Here is a 20,875-nt window from a genome sequence, read left to right as displayed (position 1 = left end):
AATAGTACACGTCAGGAACTGGTCTCCTACACTGTTTTGACAATTAAGAGGTATTAATAATAGAAATTGGGAAGAGACTGTTCCATGGCTGGAGATAGTCCTCTTCTGTAAAGGCAGAGGTACTTCCTGGAAATAGACTGAAAGGAAAGGAGTTTAAGAATCTTTATATATCAAAAAGAGCACAATACCACAAACAGCAAATAATGCTTTAAAATACATCCCTTTAGAGTAATGGAAAAGACATTGCACGCTTTCCCTTTTTTTCCTTTTTACTTCTTTACACTGAGTTGGACTAGTTATTTTACTTCTTTTACATTGCACTTCCCTGATTCAAGAGCTGTTCAAAGCACTGGTTGAAATTTTGAGGATATGACCGTCATTACAAATGTCAAATAATAGAAAGCACTCGTGTTTCACAGTTTTGCCTCTAATTCTGATTTTTGTTCTATAGTGTATAAAGTGCTTGTGTTCACTGTCTTTCAGGGACTTAAGCCTTTCTGTGATTTATTAACCAAAAAGAGCTTCTGAGAGTATTCTATGTTGTTGTCTAGTGAGGAATTACTTCTCAATTTCTGTCTATAATGCATATTTATTGAGTACTGTTTCCTGTCTTTTGGCTAGATGGAGATGTCACCTTTGTTCTCTCCTGGGTAGCTCATACAGGGCATGTATCACTCACTAATCAATAGACTGAGATCTGTTGCTGTATTGTGGGAATTTGTTAGGCCATATTATGGCAATAAAAGCCATTTGTTTATCCCATCTTTGCCTTACATTATATTACATTTAAAGAAGTCATACAAATTTAGCTGTAAAACCTGAAATGCAAAAGGATTTATTTTTTTTTCAGTTAGTAATTTAGTTTTTACTTGTAGTGTGTACAGGAAGCAAGCAAAATACAGCAATCTGTTGAAGGAATGTCTTAGTTATATCTGGTTATTCATAATCACCTACAAGCATGGTAATAAGAAAATATAGTTTGAGTCAATAAATTCAAATATATTTAGTGCTGTTAACATCATCTCTGTCAGCAAGAGCAATGTGGTTAGCCTCAAGCATAGCAGAAATCAATTTACAGTGTTGATCAGAAACCAGAAACATCAAAGATTTCACAGTAACTATTGGCAATAAAATAGTAATTTCTGATATAATTCTGTAAATTTTAATACCTCCAAACACTGTACCATCTCAAATTAGATGACTCTTATATAGTTTTTTTGTGAAAGACATGGCAGCTTTTTATTAGCTTATGATGTGTTTATTATTGAGTAGGAGTGGGTCACCTGGAATTGTTTAATCTCAGATTTGTGTTTGATCCTTTGCTGTCTGTAACCTAGAGGAAATTTGGTGTTGTTTTTGTTGGGTTTGTTGCTTATATTTACTAAGGGTAGCTAGACAGGAACTATGAGTAAAAGAGGAAGTCTTGGGCCATTATCATGAAATGAGTTACAGTGATAATTCAGAATAAACAAATTTCTTGTTAGCAAAATTAAGAGAAAATTCTCTATTTTGTGAAAATGCATGGCAAAATTCATAGCGGGATTCAGTTTCACCATAATAATAATAATATGAAAGTAGTGAAGGAAGTATTAATTTTCACCTTACAGGTCAGGCTGTTGCCTTAGGACTTTATATTTTAATATTAAAAGTTGTGTTATTCTTTCATTTATTAAACTGTTAAAACAGGTATATTGCTATGGCAAATTTTTAATATTTTCCACCAGAAAGTGTCTAGTTGTGCTGGGAACCAGATCTCTTGAAATTATTGGAAGAGTTATATAACATGTGGAGTTTCTTATGAAAAATGGTTTTAAAATTTTCAAGTCATTCCCAATTTTAATAACATTTTTATTTAAAGAATGAATAATGAATTATGCATTTTTGAATTATGAAAGTCAGTAATACACTAAGTATCTTAGATGCCTTACACTATTGCATAACATGTGTAGCCCTCTCTTAACACTTTTTTTTTTTTTTTTTCCCAAAAGAATGAAAATTTAAATATGAAGGTAATTTATTGCCTTTAGTTTTCCCTATGCAACTTTCAGAAGGTCCCCCTGGTTCTGCTTCATATCAGAAAACAGCATTGTTAGGCTTGCACTATTTTTAACTCCTTTGCAATGTCCAGCCAGGTTACTTACTGTGTGCAAAATCATTTGGTCGATGTTTAGAAACTGAAATTATATTGTAAATTATAATTACATCACAGCCATAGTTTGAGTGTGTTTTCCATAGGAAAGAAGAAATAATTTATGCTCTTTTTTGGAAAAAAAAAAAAAAAAAAAAAAAAAAAAAAAAAAAAAAAAAAAAAAAAAAAAAAAAAATCTCATGTGGGAGGCGAAACTCAGGGCATGTATCACACATCTTTCTTTTTTCTCCCAGAGAAAAATTATTTCTGTTGAGGTATTTTTCACATTATTTTGGAATTGCTAGTTCTTTTTGGATCACAATGGTGCTTCAGGTTGGGCATATTTCAGTGCTTGAGTAGAAAGTGGATTTCGCTGACCAGAATGGATGTTTAATCTTCTCTTCGATGTAAATTTAGGAAATCTTTGTTTCTTTCCTCACTTTTATGCATTTCAACATTTGTCATTTCTTTTTGGGATAGGGGTCATTCAAGCGCGTGTATGATTATACTACTTGTTATACTACTTTGTAGTTTCTTTACATTTTAACATGAAGTGCTCAAATGAGAGAAAAAGATGAAAAAGTGAATGACAAATCCCTTTCTGAGGTATGTTTGAACCTGCATCCTAAGTAGGGGTGCTGTTATGACACATGTATTAAGTGCAGGAGTCCTCTTTTCCTGCTGAACTCCCTTCCAATTTTCTTTGACTACTGAGTTATATTCTAGACTTTTATTTCATTCTCTATTTTGAAGTCCATGGAGTGATTTTATACCTGTTTGTTGTGTTCAGTGAGTCTTATCATGGACAATATCCCTTTTTGGTACATGGTGTTTCACACAACAATATTGTTGCATACATTGCATACACTGTATAATGTTGGTTCTTCTATGATTCTTTTGGGAGTCTATTCACTCATTAGATCTCTGTTTATTAAATAACAGAGTAGCAGAGGTCACTGAGTAAATGGAGGTAGGTTCTTTAGCCACCTCTGCCTCTCTGCCTTCACAGTCAGTGTAGTACCATTGAGGGAAAAAAACAAAACAAAAACAAAAACAGAAAACAAAACAAAACAAACAAACAAACACTCGGTCTTATTCAGGATAATGCCTCAGAACACTGGCCATGTTTTTTTTATCTTCAGTATAGATGCGACTGAGTCATTTCCTCATCTCTGTTCTTTCCTATTTATAGTACAGCTATGAGATAATGTCTAATGATTCCAAATTCTGTTGAATTACTGTTATTAGTATTTAATTTGTGTACTGTGGGTCATCCATGCCCTTAATCATGCAAGGATAAACCTAGAAGAGGAAGAGGCCTAAATGATGTACAAGGCTAGTGTGTAATGTAAGGATGTGTGGTGGGAACAAACATCAGATAAATGATGTCAGACACAACGTAAGTGTACCTTTTTTATTAAAGAAATCCAGATGTTCTGAAATATTCTGTTTCTCTCCTTCAAAGGAGATGGACCATTAATGAAACTAATGAAATTTTAAACCAGAAGAATAGCAATTGTGGTTAAGGTATTATGACATAGTTAAATTGCAATACAAATTGTCAGATGGTATTAAGGAGGCCAAAACCATAAATGGACTCAAAAAGGGATTAGTCTTATTCCTGTCTCAGGAATTTATGTGCCTAGGGATTGGCAGAAGCTTGAGAGACAAACCAGAGAAGAATTCCTCTGTACATATTTTTATAAACATCAAATAACAATATCTACTGTCAGACAAACTGGCCAAACTGGGACTCAGTTCAGACTCTACAGTGTCCATTTGAGAAGAATGTGTAAAAAACAGCATAAAAAATGTATAAAAAACAGCATAAAAATCCTGCTCTGATACCAGGAAATATTTGTGTATTATTGTGACAGCTGACATACTAATGAGGACCTCAAAATGGAGTTGAAATGTCTGAAAAGTTACCGCCGAAGCCTTGAGTTTATTTCATCATGAACACTTCTTCCAATCACAACGAAAAATTGATAGTCTTCAGTTCTGAAGTATTTATTACAGAATTACTGATACCATGGTGTTTTAGTTGTAAAAGAGCATATCCAGAGAATAAAACTGAAAAACTGACCAGTAGCTACAGACATTATTGTAGACTGATATTGCTCAAATATTGAAGAACGATTAAGGATATACAGGTTTTCTCTGATAACAAATTGGTATTAAAAATGGTGGCTGTATCTTCTATTTTGAATGGAATAGTCAGGTAAACAAATGCATTTCTTTAAGTTATACTAGATGAAGGTACTAAAGCATAAAGGTTAAGACTAATAAGGATTTATGTTAAAATTTAGAAGACTCTTTAGTGTTCACTGTAAGGCAGGAGAAAAGCATCTTTTATATGAAATAACCTAACAGTGATCGAAAACTACTTAATCCAAAACACATTTTGCTTTTAGCTACTTTATTCAGTAGTAGAAAAGGCATTACTGTTTTGCCCACAAAGCTAAGACTTGTCTGTGCTTTCTGCATCCTCCAGAATTTGTGAGAAAATTAGCAACAGAATTCCTGGCATGCAGTTGTTTCCTCTGTTAGCTCTCTGAGCTGACAATAACCAAGTGCACACATTTTCTGTCCAAGGAACCTATTAGATTTTTGAGGTTTTAAGAAATTTAGTCTGTGTGTAGTTTGATGTGTCTCTAAACATATTAATAAATAATCATTTCCAAAATACAGAGTAATTGCTGTTTGAAAACCGAAGCAAAGAAAGTCTACACCAGAATTTTTTTCTGATTTTTCTGACACTGCTGAACTAGGTGACTGTTAAAATAAGAAGCTTAATGATCTACTTAACATAATAGCAAATGAAGCTTTAAATTGAATATAACTACGATTGATGTTTTAGAGATACATGCCTAAGCTTTCAGTCACTGAAAAATACCATGGGCTTAATTCTCCTAAGAATCACACAGATTCTCACAATGTAAGTTACTTCTAGCCAGAGACAAGGGAGAAAAAAAAAAACAAAAAAAAAAAAACAAAAAAAAGCAAACAGTGATATTGTCTCTAGCCTTGTCTTAGACAGCTACAAAATAATATCAACATAGGAAGGAACTCTCCTCCATGTAGAGGAGATTGTCTTGTTAGAGTTGGAGAAAAATATTCTCTTCTTAGCATTATACTTTGATAAGGATCAAAAGGTTTTAATTGTCAGTAATATCTTCTTTAATTCACCAAGCAGTGTCTGGTTTTGATTACTCTGTGTTCTGCTAGCGAAACTCATGGGGACCTGCACAGTGTTGTACTGATAATATGTTGGATATGGAGCTTGAGCCATGGCAGTCAATCTGTGTGTTTAATATTCTGCGTTGTGTAAAAGCTAGTTTCAGTTTCAGCTTTAAGCAAATACCTTGGGAAACTTCATTGTTTCAGACCAAGACCAAAACTAAAATTATACTAGTTCAAGTGGTACCTACTTGTTTCCATTTCTTTGGTTTTCAGCCTGTATTTTTTGATGGATCTTAGATTTTCTGTACATCTCTGTCCCTCTGGAATTCATTAAGTCTAGCTCTAGAGTATAAAGGTGACAATTTAGATGTAGTATAGTAGTGTTTGTGTTACTCTCATTTTGAATTGAGCTGTCCAATCAACACCTACAGACGTTGTAGGTATTAGTTTACTCTGCATGCTGTCTTTGAAGTGTAGCCTAATGATGTTTTTGATAGAATAAACACTTACAAAAAAGAATTTTATTGTATATATTCACAGTTCTGTGGGAACAAAGCAAATAAATCACCTTAGTAACTAGTTTCTTTTGAAATTAATGTGTTGTGAATTTATTCTTTTTCATTTTTTTAGGAAACTGCTTCTCAGAATGTTCAGAGCCACACATATGTTTATAGGTAAAGTAGACTGTTTCTCCTTCTATTTCTGATTCAAAACTATTTAATCAAAAGGCTTTCATCTTAAAAAATAGCGGTGACATTGTCTCTATAAATGTAAGTAATTTTATATATTAGTCTTGTACAGAGTGATTAGTATGAGAGAGTTCTCAACAAGAATGTTATAGATCTTGTTACAAAAAAAGTGCAGCTTTGTTAGATGAAACCATTTCGAACTTCTTTCATTACTTGAAGACATAACATTGTCTTTACAGATCTTTTGAAGTTGGGATTTTTTAGATGGTTGAAAAAAATGTTCCAATATTTGAAAAGATCAACTAAAAGAGATGGCGGGTCATAGAACTTCAGGGCAAACCCCAAGAGGGTTTTGATCCAAAGTCCCTTAAGTTGCTGTACATTTGTGTTTTCATTCATACCAGTGCCTTCAAATACTTGCCAAGTTTAAAAAATATATATCTTTGTTTTATTTCACACTAAAGGTCTCATTCAGAGAGGCACTGTAAAACGGTGTATTTCCTTTATGTTGCTCTTCTTGGGAGTCGAGGAATAGTATGGCTTAATGAGGTACTACATGGGTTATCAATAGGATTTTATGATGGACCTCAGTAGCTTTACATCAGAAGCACACTTAAAAGGCTTATAAGAAAAGCAGTGAATGAAGAGTTAGTGCCCCATTTTTCAGAAAAAAATCAATAATAATACAAAAAAAAAAACAAAACAGATTAACAAAAGCAAATTCTTGATAAAGTACTGTTTATTTTGATTCATTCATGATTACTGAATAAAGCCAAGGATTAAATATCTAGATATTTTTCTAATTCTTCAGAGCTAACAGATATTCTTAGTAAACATCAAAATAGTCTAAGTAGTATAAGAGACAATTTTCAAAATAGGTAAGGAAAACAATAAAAGGCAAAAATAACACAACAATACTCATAATATTTTTACCTCTTGAAAGATAGATTGTTTATTTTCAATCTGCATATTCCCCATGGTTACATTTTATTTCTGTGTAACTCCCATGTCATTATATTATTTGTGCCTATTTATGACAGAATTAAATGCAGTGGATGTAGAAATGGGGAATACATGTTTTTAACCTGCTTTCAATTACTCTTTAATTTAATTTCCTTAGACAACATATGAATTTAAGACTGGACAGAATCCAGTTGTCCAAATTCATCTGTCGTTCTTCCTTTTAAAATTTATAAATTGTTATTTACAGGTAGAAGTAAGGATTATGAACAACATATGAATAAAGTACCTTTTACCAATGAGCAAAATAAGACTGAATCACTCATAGCTGCAGTAAGATATTTTGTGGGCTATAAGATATAGCTTGTATACTGAAGAAACCAGAAATAGGAATTGGAAACGTTGCACTGTATTATATTTTAGAGATCAGGAAAAAATAGAAGTAGGGAATAAGTAATTTTAGATACATCTGGTATTAAACTATGTGCAAGTGAGCTAATGTGCAAATACAGCTATAATAAAGCTACAGAATAGTTCAGTAAAAAAATTTCAGGCATTCTGTCAGGATACCAGTAGGACAGTGTCTTCCCTGATGTATCGGTGCAGTTTAGCTATAGGAAAAACTGAGGTACAGCATAAACACATGAAAAACTTACAGTACTCAAACCAGATCAAAGCTCTGTCTTGCACAATATTGTGTTTGATCAATTATGAATACGTAGAGAATTGTATGAAAACAGGACAAGTATACATTGATAGCTCGCAGCCTACCCCTACATAGGTGTCTGAATCTACTTCCAAATCCACTGCCATCCATATTGATCTTATTCACCCACAGCTTAATTATTTGTGTGAGAAGATTTAATTCCTTTGGGTGTTTTGAACCTTTTACCCCCTAGTTTCATTTAATATCCTCTAATCTTTTTATTAGACGAGATAGTGAATTAATAGTTGCCAAGTGACTTTCTCCATATCCGATATGAATTTCTAGATGTCTGTCAAGCTCACTCCAGCCTTAGATTTTGCAGGCTGACAAGTTCTAGGAAACCAATCTGTCTGATGCATTTCGATTACAGAGGATATGTGGCATCTGAATTGCAAATAGCGTATGATAGTGGTTGAGGCCATAAAGTCTAGCTTCAAAATGTTCAGTAGTTCAGCATCTCAGACTTTCTGATTTGGATCAGTGCCATTTCAAAATATTTCTCCTTGATGAAATTCACATGTAATGACGATTTAAAGGAAATGACTCGAAATTATGATTTCCTGTGAAAGATTTGGTTTTGCAAACCATAATCTGGTGGAGAAAACAAAACAGCAAAAGTTACCAACTGGTTCTAGATGTAAAGAAAATGATAAAGAGATACTTCTCAGGACCTTTGTCATATAGTATCATGACAATCCAGACGCACAGGTACTGCAGTGTTTGTAATTGAAAAAAAAAAAAAGAACTGACAGGGCCATTTAAACTCTGTTTTGAATTCTGACTGAGGAGTAATATTGAAGAGAATTGTTGGAATTAGACATATATATTAAAAAAAACAATTTGCATCCTTTTTATATATAGAAAAAAACATATTAAAAAATAAGATGGAAGTTGAATCTCTTTTATTTTTTTTTAAAAAAAGACCACTTCTAAGCTACTTACAAAGAAGGAATATTATTTCTTATAATATGCTGGCTTTAAAACTTGATACTGTCTAAGGAGAACACACGTAGTATCATGCTTGGTGACTTCTTGAAATTTACTATTTCCCTGGCTTTCACAAATCTTTTCAGAACATCAATTTGCATTTCTTCTACAAAGTAATTTTTCTTAATCTAATAGTGTATTTCATGATTAATATAATTCACTGTTAGAAATATATTTTTTATTTAGAATTTAAAAGATTATGTGATAGCATTTAGGGATACATACCATAAATCGCACTGGAGTAAATGGCAATTAAAATAATAATAACTTTTAAACATTATGAAAAGGTCATTAGAGCTGTTTCATCTGTCCTTATTTATGTTAGTGATGATAGAGTGAGTGAGCAAATTTAAAAGTAAATTTCATAAGAGGTTGTGACTCCATTTCAGCGTAACAGTGTGTTTCAGTTGAAACAGAGGTGATGTGGGATAGATGATGCTGCTAATCTCACCTGCTGCTCTAGCTATCAATACTCGGAATTCTTTCATACAGTCTGGAGTAAATAGAACACTTTGGGGATGTTAGAGGTGAAGATTTTGTATGAAAGGGAATGCATCGCATTTAAATATATGCCTGTTTTTAAACATAGAATATGTGTACCAAAAGATAGGAACATAGGCTATTTTTAAATTAATATCTGAAAATGTTGTATCTCATCACAGAAAACTGTGAGATGAAAGTTCTCCTAATTTGCATGGATAACATTATTAAATAGATTCCCGTGTATTGGTTAAGATTGCATGGAACATTTTTTAAATCTGAGTTTATCTGCAAGAGGGAAAGAATCCAAATATTACATGTGTTGGCAAATACAAATGATTTTATAGTTGGCTAGAAGAACTCATGGGTGATCTCAGTCGTGGAATAAACTGAGTTCCATTTGTTCAATGCCCCATGAAGCCATAATAAGGGATTCTGTATGCATCTGTTGCACATTAAAGATGTGTGATCAAGCACCATATTTAGAAAATAAGATCCAAGAAATATCTTAAAAATTCTCATCTTTGGAAAATACTTTACAATATTACTGCTTTTTTCTCATATCAGGAATAGTAATTGAGTTTTCTGTGTAGCTGGCTGAATAATTTATATCGATCTGTTTAATTTTTATCATTAATGTCCACAAAGTATTTAAGGAGATCTTAAATTGCTTGTATGCAGAAATGATTTAAAATATTTTGTTAAAGTATTTGTGCAAGTATATATAAATATTACTTTTGTCTTAGAAATATGTTTTTTTTCTGAACGGGAATGCAGTTGACTTGGTTGAACATATGCAAACAGATTCTTACCAATTATTTAATATAAGAAGGCTATATGATATAACCAAGTTTCTATATGTGTATAAATTATTCTGTTAAAATTGGAAATCGTTTTCCATTGCTACTATGTGAAATAAATAAAAGCTTGATCAAGTTCATTTAAATCCGATCCTAGTTAGAGTTCTGTGTGTAAGTCGCAGTTGAATAGAGGGCTTCAAACATAAATTGATTTTATGTTGAGATGTAATTCTTTCAATTATTCTTCAACACTGTATTCTGAATAGGAATTGATACCATCTTTAAGATGACTCTAATCCAGAACAGGTTCTCAAAATCAGCACAGGCTATTTTAATATACTAGTTATAATCAATTTAATAATAAGACGTCAGTCTTCAATTATATGTTGGTCAAATAAAAACCCACAAAACCTTGTAATTTTACAGTAATTGGTGTCATGTCAAGTGATACGGAAGTGGGTTCATAAGAATGTAATGAGGTTCAGTGAGACCAAGTGCAAGGAGTTGCACTCGGGTTGGAGCAATCCTAGATATGAATAGAGACTGGGTAATGAACTCTTAGTGAGCAGCCCTGCAGAGAAGAACTTGGGGGTCCTGATGGGCGAGAAGCTGTATATGAGCCAGCAGTGTGCTCTCACAGCCCAGAAGGCCATCGGTATCGTGGGCTGCATCAACAAGGAGTGGGCCAGCAGGGAGAGGGAGGGGATTGTCCCTCTCTTCTCTGCCATTGTGAAGCCCCACCTGGAGTTCTGGGTCCAGGCCTGGGGACCCCAATACAAGAAGGATGCAGAGCTGCTAGAGTAGATCCAGAGGAGGGCCACAAAGACAATCAGAAGGCTAGAGGTACCAACTTTTTACTCAGGTAGATAGTGATAAGGCAAGGGGGAATGGATTTAAACTGAAAGAGGATTTCTAGATTATATGTTAGGAAGAAATTCTTCATTCAGAGGATGGAACAGGCTGCCCAGAGAAGTTGTGGATGCCCCATCCCTAGAGGGGATGTCAAGTAAGACAGAAAACAAATAACATTTTAAATATTTCATAAATTCCACAATAGCTCAAAGATGAATAGAGCATGTATTTGTACTTGTTCGTTCATATAGGGCTTGTGTTGTTTTTCAGAAAGTGACAGGGAATATGTTGGAATAATGATTCTATGTGTACAGTAATCATTTGGAATACTGCATAAAATGACCTGTTCCATGTAAATGGCTCAATAGGATACTTCAGGTGTATTTTTAATTATGATTTCTTTTATAGCTTGTATGTAATTATTCCCACAGAGATGGCGCTAAGTAAACACTCTTTCCCTTTCAAACCAGTGCATATTTTCCCAGCTGGAGACTAATACATATTAGGACACTTTACTGATATTTTGCCATTGGAAATACATCTATTTATCTAAACTATTATCACCAGCATATTGATTCCCTAGCTTGCAGCATTTGTAGCCCTGTACAACTGTGGAGCATGAGAAATTACAACACTAAACCCTCAGTGAGAATCCTCACGGTCTTCAGGTTTCTATTTTAAAAAGTAATTGTAAACCATTGCACGTTAACTCTTGATAAATATTAAGCCTTGCATATTCTTACTAACATTCCAGATTCTTAGATCCAACAATTAAAATTAACAGTGAAATTTGACTCTGAAAATTACTGCAATAACTCATGCTTTTGTGTCCTCAAAATGAGCAATCTAGATTAAAAAAAACAGTGGACTACAGGACATGTAGCAGACTGGAGTAATCCGGAATTCTATCTTGTATTTTATGCACATGTGCAAAGAGGATATACTAATGTTCAGTTAATCATTTTTAAAATCATAAATTGCTTCTTGAGTATAATTGTCCCTTTTTCCCGGCTGCTACATGGTTACCAGATCAAAGCAATGCTCTAACTTTACTCAGGCATGCTTTCCTAGACAAAATTACTCACAGCATCAGTACTCTCAATGAACTACACAGAGCACAACTATTCCAACTGCTATGACTAGCTAGCATGTAGACTGGAAAGAAAATTCACTTCTGCTGGAAAATACCAGCAATAAATTGAGACTATGAATTTTATTTTAAGTCAGTCATATTAAAAAAAAAAAAACTTCCGGACTCCACAGTATGTAGTGAACTGGGGGAAAAGGGCAACATTTTAGAAAGATTCATAACAATAAGCTCTGATTCTCATACTTCAGAGTAAAGAAATGTTTTCCTGGCTTTATGCGGCTTCAGAGGCTTAGCACTGTGAGATGAAAACAGAAATAGCATGTAATGAGCAAAGAATGGAGTTTGACAACAGTTTAATGCTGTCTTATAGTTTACAGAGATAAGTTCTATCAAAAGTTTAGCAATATATTTTACAAAATCTTAGGTTGTCCTAATTGCTTAGGTAAAGTAAAAGTGAGAAAATATAGATAAGTTTCTGAGGAGACCATCATTGGCAATAATTGTTCATAAATGCATGTACTGCCAAAAAGCTATGACAAAAATAAGGCATGATTGTGAAGCGAGATATATTTTTCTCGGGTAAGGTAGGGATTGTGAAAATTTAATAAAGATACATGACCAATTTTTTCTTTGAGTTAAACATCTAATTGCTACTCTACAAGATTCCTTCTGAAAATTTGCAAGTAATGTATTTATGTCTAATGAAAATAGAGTTCCAAATATACACAATTTTTTTTTTTTTAATCTTGAAACCCTTTCTCAAATTTCTTTATGAAAACAAAAAGCATGGTTGCATATTTTTCATTGTTCGCAGGGCTGAGTTTAGTCAGTGTATCAAAATGCATGAAGTTATTTGCCATAATTAGAGCTTGCTGTAATTTAAATTTTATTTTGAATGCTGTTATTGTATGAAACATAGCACAGATAAGGTAATTTTCACCTTGCAGACGCATGTTTAAGTCACTCACATGGGCAGTCAAATCCACCAAAAATGCTAAATCTGTGACCCAGTTTTCATCTTCATATTCTGGCACAAATTTTAATTTTGATTCCATAAAGGACTTGATTTAATTTCCCTAATCCTAAAGTCTTCTTAGCATTTTAACCCAACTTAGCTACCTTCCTTCAGAAAAGTAAATGATGACTCTGTAGTCAGCATCCATACTTTTAATGCACTCCTAAAACTGGTGATGATTTAGTTTCTTGGACTTAATGAAATTCACAGCTTTGATAACAATTTGCACAACATTATCCATTCTTAAAGCTTTACCACATAAATTTTCTTGATATCTGATGCATTGATATTTCATGAAGAATGAGTTACTGGTGGTGATTGTGTTGTCTTCTATTAATTTTATAAGTCCCTGTTTTTTTACAAACCATCACCAGGGCACCGTTGGTAGCTATATCAGATATGCTGAGGAAGGTTAATGTAAATTGCTTTAATGTATTTTTTCACTTCTTTGTACAAATGAAGAGATTGAATTGCATATTCCAACAGCACCAAAAAATGCATTTCTTCAGTGATATTATATTTGTTATCAATACCTCTGATGAAAATGGCAAATTGACCCATATCTTTAGCATCAGTAACTTCATCTATTACCAAAGCATAACATTTGAAATTAGCAGCTTTACTCTCCAAATTTTTTTCAATGCGTTTTCCTGCTTCTTCAGTTCACCTGGCTACAATCTGATAATACAAACTGATTTTAGAAAAATCTGTTGTTTTTTGTTTTTTTGTTTTTGTGATTATGTGATATCTGTCATGCTTTCCATTCATTGCTTAACAAACTCACCATCAGGATATCGTTTAGATATTTTGCAGTCAGATTTGCTATCATATAACTAATTTTTATAACAGAGCCTGTTTGAGTTTTAACTTCTTTAAAAATATTTTGCTGAGGTGAGAGACTTTTTTCAGTTCCGTTCTTTCGTCTTTAAGAAGCATTCCTTGATATGCACCACATTTGTCAGCTTGTTTTTGCATATAATGTCTTTTGGAATTGTAATCTTATAAAAGTAACAGAATGTCCTTGCAAAATAAGCACAGTACCATACCATTTGTTAGCACTGCACTGCATCTCTTCCCCCATGTCCCAGGGCTGGGGCAGGCTGCTCGGGGGGCAGAATCGCCATGATGGCACGGCAGCAGGGGGAGCAGGCCGCAGTGTGAGCAGAGCTGGGCTGCAAGTAATGGACTTGCCTGAGTAATGCCCACCTCTTTGTAAACAGCTCCACTAGTAATCTTTCTTCAGACTCAAGTCAGATTCTTCTTTACATCAGAGTTCTCACCACTCCTATCTTTGTTGTAACTCCCTGTGATGCCAATATCACAAAATTACAGGATGGTTTGGGTTGGAAGGGACCTTAAAGAACATCCAGTTCCAGCCCTCTGCCATGGGCAGAGCTGCCTCCCACTGCATCAGGCTGTAGGGGCCCCATCCAAGCTGGCATTGAACTCCTCCAGGTATGAGGCACAATCATATGAAAAGCTTTAACAGGATCTAAATAACTCAAATCTATCACATTTCTCTATTATAAAAAACATTTTTAGGTTGCTTATAAGCTGTCTGTTTGTCATCAGATAATCTGGGAAAATCTTGTTACTTATTATTTTCCCATGTCTTTAAACTTACTCCAAAATTTGTAAAAGTGTTTTTTATGTCATAGTTTTTTCCAAATAGTGTAAATAGATTTATTGTAGATTTCTCAATATTTTACAGTCATTGAGGTATATAATTCGTTCTTGTTAGTATAGCATATTAACAGTTTTAATTTAGGATTCATCCTACCATGTATTTCAGAAAAACGAATATGTACTATACCTTATTATAATGGCAGTCTGTTAAATCTTACACATCTTATATTCTTTATTTAGAAAGTTTTGCCTGATTTGTTCTGATTTCTAGACTGAAAGGTATTTTAGAAGAACGAAATTGAAAAAAAAAAACACCAAGATGTAAAACAAAGGAATGCATGACAGGAAGATGAGCTGTTATTCTGAGACTAGTCCTCACACTGCCTTCTGCCTATAGACTGCATGATGAGTACAAAAGGCTCTATAGAAAATCCACTCTGCATCTCACTGGTCCCAGAAACCTTTCAAATCCTCAAAAGCAGAGATCTGACTGAAAGCCATACTCCGTATAATGTTAATTTTCAAAACTATTGCATATAGCACAACATGGAGTTATGACAGCCTTCTTACTGTTGTAAGTTGTACTGTTGTAAAGTGTTAATAGATTGCACTTGCTGCAATAAAATTTAGCATCTACATACCTACAACAAAATGACAAGCTAAAATGAATGCCAAAATAATACCAGTGAGGATCACCATATATGAACTTGAACACATTATTTTATGGAAATGTTATACAAACTTAAAGTAATTATTGAAAATACTGACAGGCAAACTTCACAGTGAAAACACAAAGCAGTTTAAGAAGATGAGATGAAATTAAAAAAAAAAAAAAAATTAAGAACCCTATTTGCACAAGCAATATTATTGTTGATATATATAGCAAATCTTCAAATATTTTGTGCGTATAAAACAGAAAGTACATAAGTGCCATTGATAAACTATGAAGCAGCTTTAAGACTAGTACATATGTTTGCTTTTTCTCTTGAATTAATATGGTTTTATGAGAAAGTTTCCAAACATCTTAATTTGCTGAAATTTATGATCCTCACTTTTCAAGAAATGGGAATAGTTACAGTGTAGTAACTTCACAGAATCACAGAATCACAGAATTGTAGGGGTTGGAAGGGACCTCCAGAGATCATCGAGTCCAACCCCCCTGCCAAAGCAGGTTCCCTACAGCAGGTAACTTGAGGTAGTACCTGAAAATACTGTTTTTTAGGAACTGAAATTCAGCTTCTGTAAATTACACTGACATCTTTTAAAGTAAAATGACATCAGTAAAAGCAGTGTATGAGCTATCAACTTTAGTTGTTTAAAATAAGAATATTATATAATTCTGAATTAAAATAAAAAATGCTAATATCTTCACCAACTTGCAGCAATTCTTCATGCTAGTGTTTCTTGAAATACTGATATAAATAGTGCAGTAGAAAATGTGATCATTTGAAGAGGTGTTTCATTTTCTTTAAGTTTACTCCAGCCTTAATTCTGTCTGTGATGATATTTCACAATTCAAGATTTTTACTATGGTCCTATTTATGTGAACACAAAACACATCATTCTGGCAGTATGCAGTAATCAACAAAACAGAGCTCTTTCCTGACATAAAGTGTATATGCTTGTCATGACTATGTCAGGTTCCTGTTCTATTCTCCAGCATTGAATTTGACAGATACACTGCTATCGGTGGTTTACTCTGCACTGTATAAAGGGGAGGCTGCAAATGCAGTTTGTTTCAAAGAACTTGTAAATTCACAGGGAAAAAAGATGCCACATTTATGAACTGTAAGAACAGCACTGATTATTAATGTATTAATATATTAGTCCAATATAAGACTATATTTTTGATACATCTTTTTGTAAGATGGCTGCGTGAGTTAACTGGGGTTTGTACAGACAGTCCCTTGAAAATTCTGGGGGTAAGATGGAGTGAGTCCCTTCTCACCCCACAGGCAAGCTCTTAGGGTGCAGCTGCTCTGCACTCCTGTTTTTCTTCACCCTTTTTGAAAGTTTTATGTCCCACCAAAGCTTTTTAGGAGCCTGACAGCTCTCAGCCTTCTCTTCTTCAGGCTGGACTGCCCCAGGTCTCTCAGCCCTTCCTCATATGGGAAATGCTCCAGGCCCCCAGTCATCTCTGTGGCCCTCTACTGGGTTCTCTCCAGGAGTTACTCATCTTTCTTAAATTGGGGAGCCCAGAACTGGACGCAGCACTCTGGATGTGGCCAGTGCAGAGCAGAGGGGGAGGATCATCTCCCTCGACCTGCTGCCACGTTCTTTTTCATGTATTCCAAGATTCCATTGGTCCTCTTGGCCTCAAGGGCACACTTCTAGCTCATGGCCGACCTTTTATCCACGGGAGACTAAGATCCTTCTTCACAGAGCTCCTTTCTGGCAGGTCAGCCTCTAACCTTTATTGATGCATGCAAATCCCAATGAAAGCAACCTGTGCATTGAGATATGGGAATTAATTGCTTTGACATAGGCTTATAGAATCATAGATCATTATGTTCTTCTGCCAAGTATTATCAATTCCTTTCTTTGCTTATGCATAGAGAAGCGCATCAGGCTTACTAGACTGTCTAATATGCACTCATTCATGATTTTTTGCTAGCTTAATAGATCTTCTGAAAAGACTGACAGAAAAAAATTTCTCACTTATAGTTAGTATCATTGGTAATTAATTTTAATATGCAGGCAGAATTACCAGCAAATTAGTATTTTTTTCCCTTTCCTACTCTGAACTTGGTTGTAAGTTCTTGAGCCTAATGACTGGACTAAGTGCATGAAAATTGAACCAGATGGGTCTGTTTTACTCATTATTTACTTTTCTCATAACCATCTGTTAATCTCCATCAAAAAATATGGTAATTGAAATTCTCATGCACTTCAGATAATTTTTAATATTCACTATTGCAATGGAGAGGGTCATACTGCCTAGACTTGTGGGAGCTGGGAGGAGAAAGCAGCATGAAATAGTTCCTGGAACTTATTTTGACATATTTTATATCAACTACTGACTAAAGTCAGTCCTGAGGTAATGATTCTAAGGGACAGAACCTGTTAATAAGGTTAAGCATGTACTTCAGTTCTTTACTTCTGCTTATACAGCTTGTCATATAGCTAACTTCACTGAGGAAAGTGTTCTCTCCTCTGTGCCCTCATGGGTCTGTTTTATCTTCAGTGAATCTAATATACAAAGTCATGTTTTGTTGAAATTACAGAACAGTGAAAAATGCATGAATAAGATATTAATCTGCGTAATTCGGAATATGAATATTAAAGAGTATCACTGCATTTTCTAAAAATTTAGAATTCTGATGTATCCTGACTTCGTACAGTGTTAGAAATAGAAATGTAGCTCTTCTGAAAAGAACAAAGAACAGCTGAAAGATTTGGTATTGCCTCGCTCTTGTACTTCATTTTGAACTCATAATTTGGGTTTACATTCACATAACTCCCTCTTCTGCCATCTTCTGAAATCGCAGTACTTTGTACCGAATTGCAAAGGCAACACCTGACAACAGCTTTTATCTACAGAACTCTGAATTATTTGATCAAAACTGTACCCTGGATGCTTCTGCTATAGGTATCCTACTTATTTTTTAACCAGTTAGGTACTAGTTTAATGTCATATAAGAGCTAGATGTTTATAAGCAGCAAATGCCTTTTAAAGCACGGCTTCACCAAAGGAAGGTCATGCCTAACTAATCTTGTGGCCTTCTATGATGGAGTGACGGCATTGGTGGACGAAGGGAAGGCGACTGATGTCATTTACCTGGACCTGAGCAAGGCCTTTGACATGGTCCCCCACCACATCCTCATCTCCAAATTGGAGGGAAGTGGATTTGATGGGTGGACGACCCGATGGATAAGCAATTGGTTGAAAGGCCGCAGACAGAGGGTGGTGGTCAATGGCTCTATGTCCAGGTGGAGGCCGGTAACAAGTGGTGTCCCCCAAGGGTCTGTCTTGGGACCGGTGCTCTTTAACATCTTTATTAATGACATCGATGAGGGAATTGAGTGCACCCTCAGCAAGTTTGCTGACGACACCAAGCTGAGTGGTGCGGTTGATACGGTGGAAGGAAGGGATGCCATTCAGAGGGACCTCGACAGGCTGGAGGGCTGGGCTCGGGTGAACCTGATGAGGTTCAACACGGCAAAGTGCAAGGTTTTGCATTTGGGCCGGAAGAACCCCAGGCACCTGTACAGGCTGGGAGGAGTGGTCCTTGAGAGCAGCTCGGCAGAGAAGGACCTGGGGGTCCTGATGGACGAGAGATTGAATATGAGCCAGCAGTGCGCTCCGGCAGCTCGAAAGGCAAATGGGATCCTGGGCTCCATCAGGAGAGGGGTGGCCAGCAGGGACAGGGAGGTGATTGTCCCTCTCTACTCGGCTCTTGTGAGGCCCCACCTGGAGTACTGTGTCCAGGTGTGGAGCCCTCAGTACAAGAAAGACATTGAGATTTTGGAAAGGGTCCAGAGGAGGGCGACTAAGATGATCAGGGGGCTGGAGCACCTCCCCTATGAGGACAGGCTGAGGGAGTTGGGCTTGTTCAGCCTGGAGAAGAGAAGGCTGCGGGGTGACCTCATTGCAGCCTATCAATACCTGAAGGGAACCTACACCCAGGAGGGGAGTAAACTCTTCAAAAGGGCTGACAACAGCAGGACTAGGGGAAATGGTTTTAAGTTGAAGGAGGGAAGATTTAGGTTAGATGTTAGGGGGAAGTTCTTTACTAGGAGAGTGGCTAGGCCCTGGAACGGGCTGCCCAGGGAGGTTGTGGATGCCCCGTCCTTGGACGTGTTTAAGGCCAGGTTGGACGGGGTCCTGGGCAACCTGATCTGAATGTGTATGTTTGGTGGCCCTGCTAGGCAGGGGGGTTGGAACTACATGATCCTTGGGGTCCCTTCCAACCCGGGTGATTCTGTGATTCTGTGATTCTGTAAAGGAATTGTTCTATGAAACTATTCATGGTAACCTCTCATGTGACAGTGGTATCAAGAGACTTTTTTTTCTGTCCACTAAGAAAAATGTCTGAGATCCTCAAGATATATATGAGTGTATGAAATGTACATGACTCTATAACATGACTCTACTGCTATCAGCATATGACTGGAGAATTTTGAGTTTATTGCATCTCTTACAATAATAATTTGACCGTGGAGGGGAAAAGAGAATTGCTATGCATTTATTCCAATGTAAATGTGTTCCCCAAAGTTACAAAAGTGACATCAGCTGCTGATGCTTAGCAAAAAGAAATCAATAAAGGAAGTCAAACATAACAAATGAGAATATCAGGCCCAGTGACAGTAGACAGGAACCTGGGTGCCTTACATCCACACACCTTTCAATCAAGTAATCTTTGTATGGCAAGAGAATAAACTGAAGGCACTCTGGCAGCCAAGTAGACTTTGATCAGTTTTGTTCATAGATGTGACTCATATTTCAGTAGCCTTTTTTCTCAGCCGCTGATCTTCCCTAAACTTTGGAGTGAGTGCTTAGTGAACTTAAAGGAACCTTTACTCGTTCTGCAAACAGATACTAAATACTCATGCTGAGCCACAGTATTTATTTTTTTTTTACCTAAAACATCAGATGCAGTTTCTTTGTTACAGTTCTTTTTGTCATGTCCTTCACATTCTACAGAGGAAAATTAAGTGAAATATGAGTTATTTTTTATAATCACATTGGTTTCCATTAACTCAGTCTTACAGTAGAAATTGAAGATATTTCTGTACATTTTTCTTTTTTTTTCTGATTTATAATTTTGTACTTTTAAAAATTATTTGTTTTTTTTTTGTTGTTGTTGTTGATCTCATGGGAATTGATATAGTATGCACAATTGGAAATGGTAGATATGCTTTCATAAGTCGCTTTAATATGTCTAAAGGGGAGGCCAAGACAAGTTCAATTTTTTTCACACTAATGTTTCTGGGCTTAGTGGTGACTGTCTTTATTTATTTATTTATTTTTGTAATGGCTGACTGTAACATAGTAAACAACACTCTGGTGGAAACACATGACACAGCCTGCTGCATGTTGTCTGCTGAGATGGACTCTCGCTGGATCTGAGATAGGATCATTATTGGTATATTTTGTCTTCCTCAGAGCACAACGGGTAGGCTGTGTGCAGTTTGTGAAAGTACTGTGTGCACAATATAAAAGTGAAGCTGTATATTGCTTATTCTGTGTGTGACATGAATGCATATGTGTATTTGGATGCCCAAAGCCTGCTGAGAATAATACTAGACAACTGCAGACAATCAAGATGAAACTTCAAGCACTGTTGGTAACACTCTGTATTACCTATCTAGCATGACTATTGCAGAAGGCTATTCCTTATGCTGTATCAGATTTTACT

At 35.5% G+C, this 20,875-nt stretch overlaps 1 protein-coding gene across 1 annotated transcript in view; it reads left to right on the top strand.

Annotated features, from left to right (window-relative positions):
- The window catches only part of TENM3 (teneurin transmembrane protein 3), a 1,260,835-nt gene that overhangs the window by 462,138 nt on the left and 777,822 nt on the right, over nt 1–20,875 (top strand). The window contains exon 6 of the mRNA XM_048943303.1: nt 5,942–5,985. The gene's annotated coding sequence lies outside the window, so the exon portion shown is untranslated. The remainder of the gene's footprint in view (nt 1–5,941; nt 5,986–20,875) is intronic.

Source organism: Lagopus muta, chromosome 4 (assembly GCF_023343835.1).
Source record: "Lagopus muta isolate bLagMut1 chromosome 4, bLagMut1 primary, whole genome shotgun sequence".
NCBI lineage: Eukaryota > Metazoa > Chordata > Aves > Galliformes > Phasianidae > Lagopus > Lagopus muta.
The sequence above is the reverse complement of the archived record's forward strand: the minus strand, read 5'-3'. Positions and strand labels throughout refer to the sequence as shown.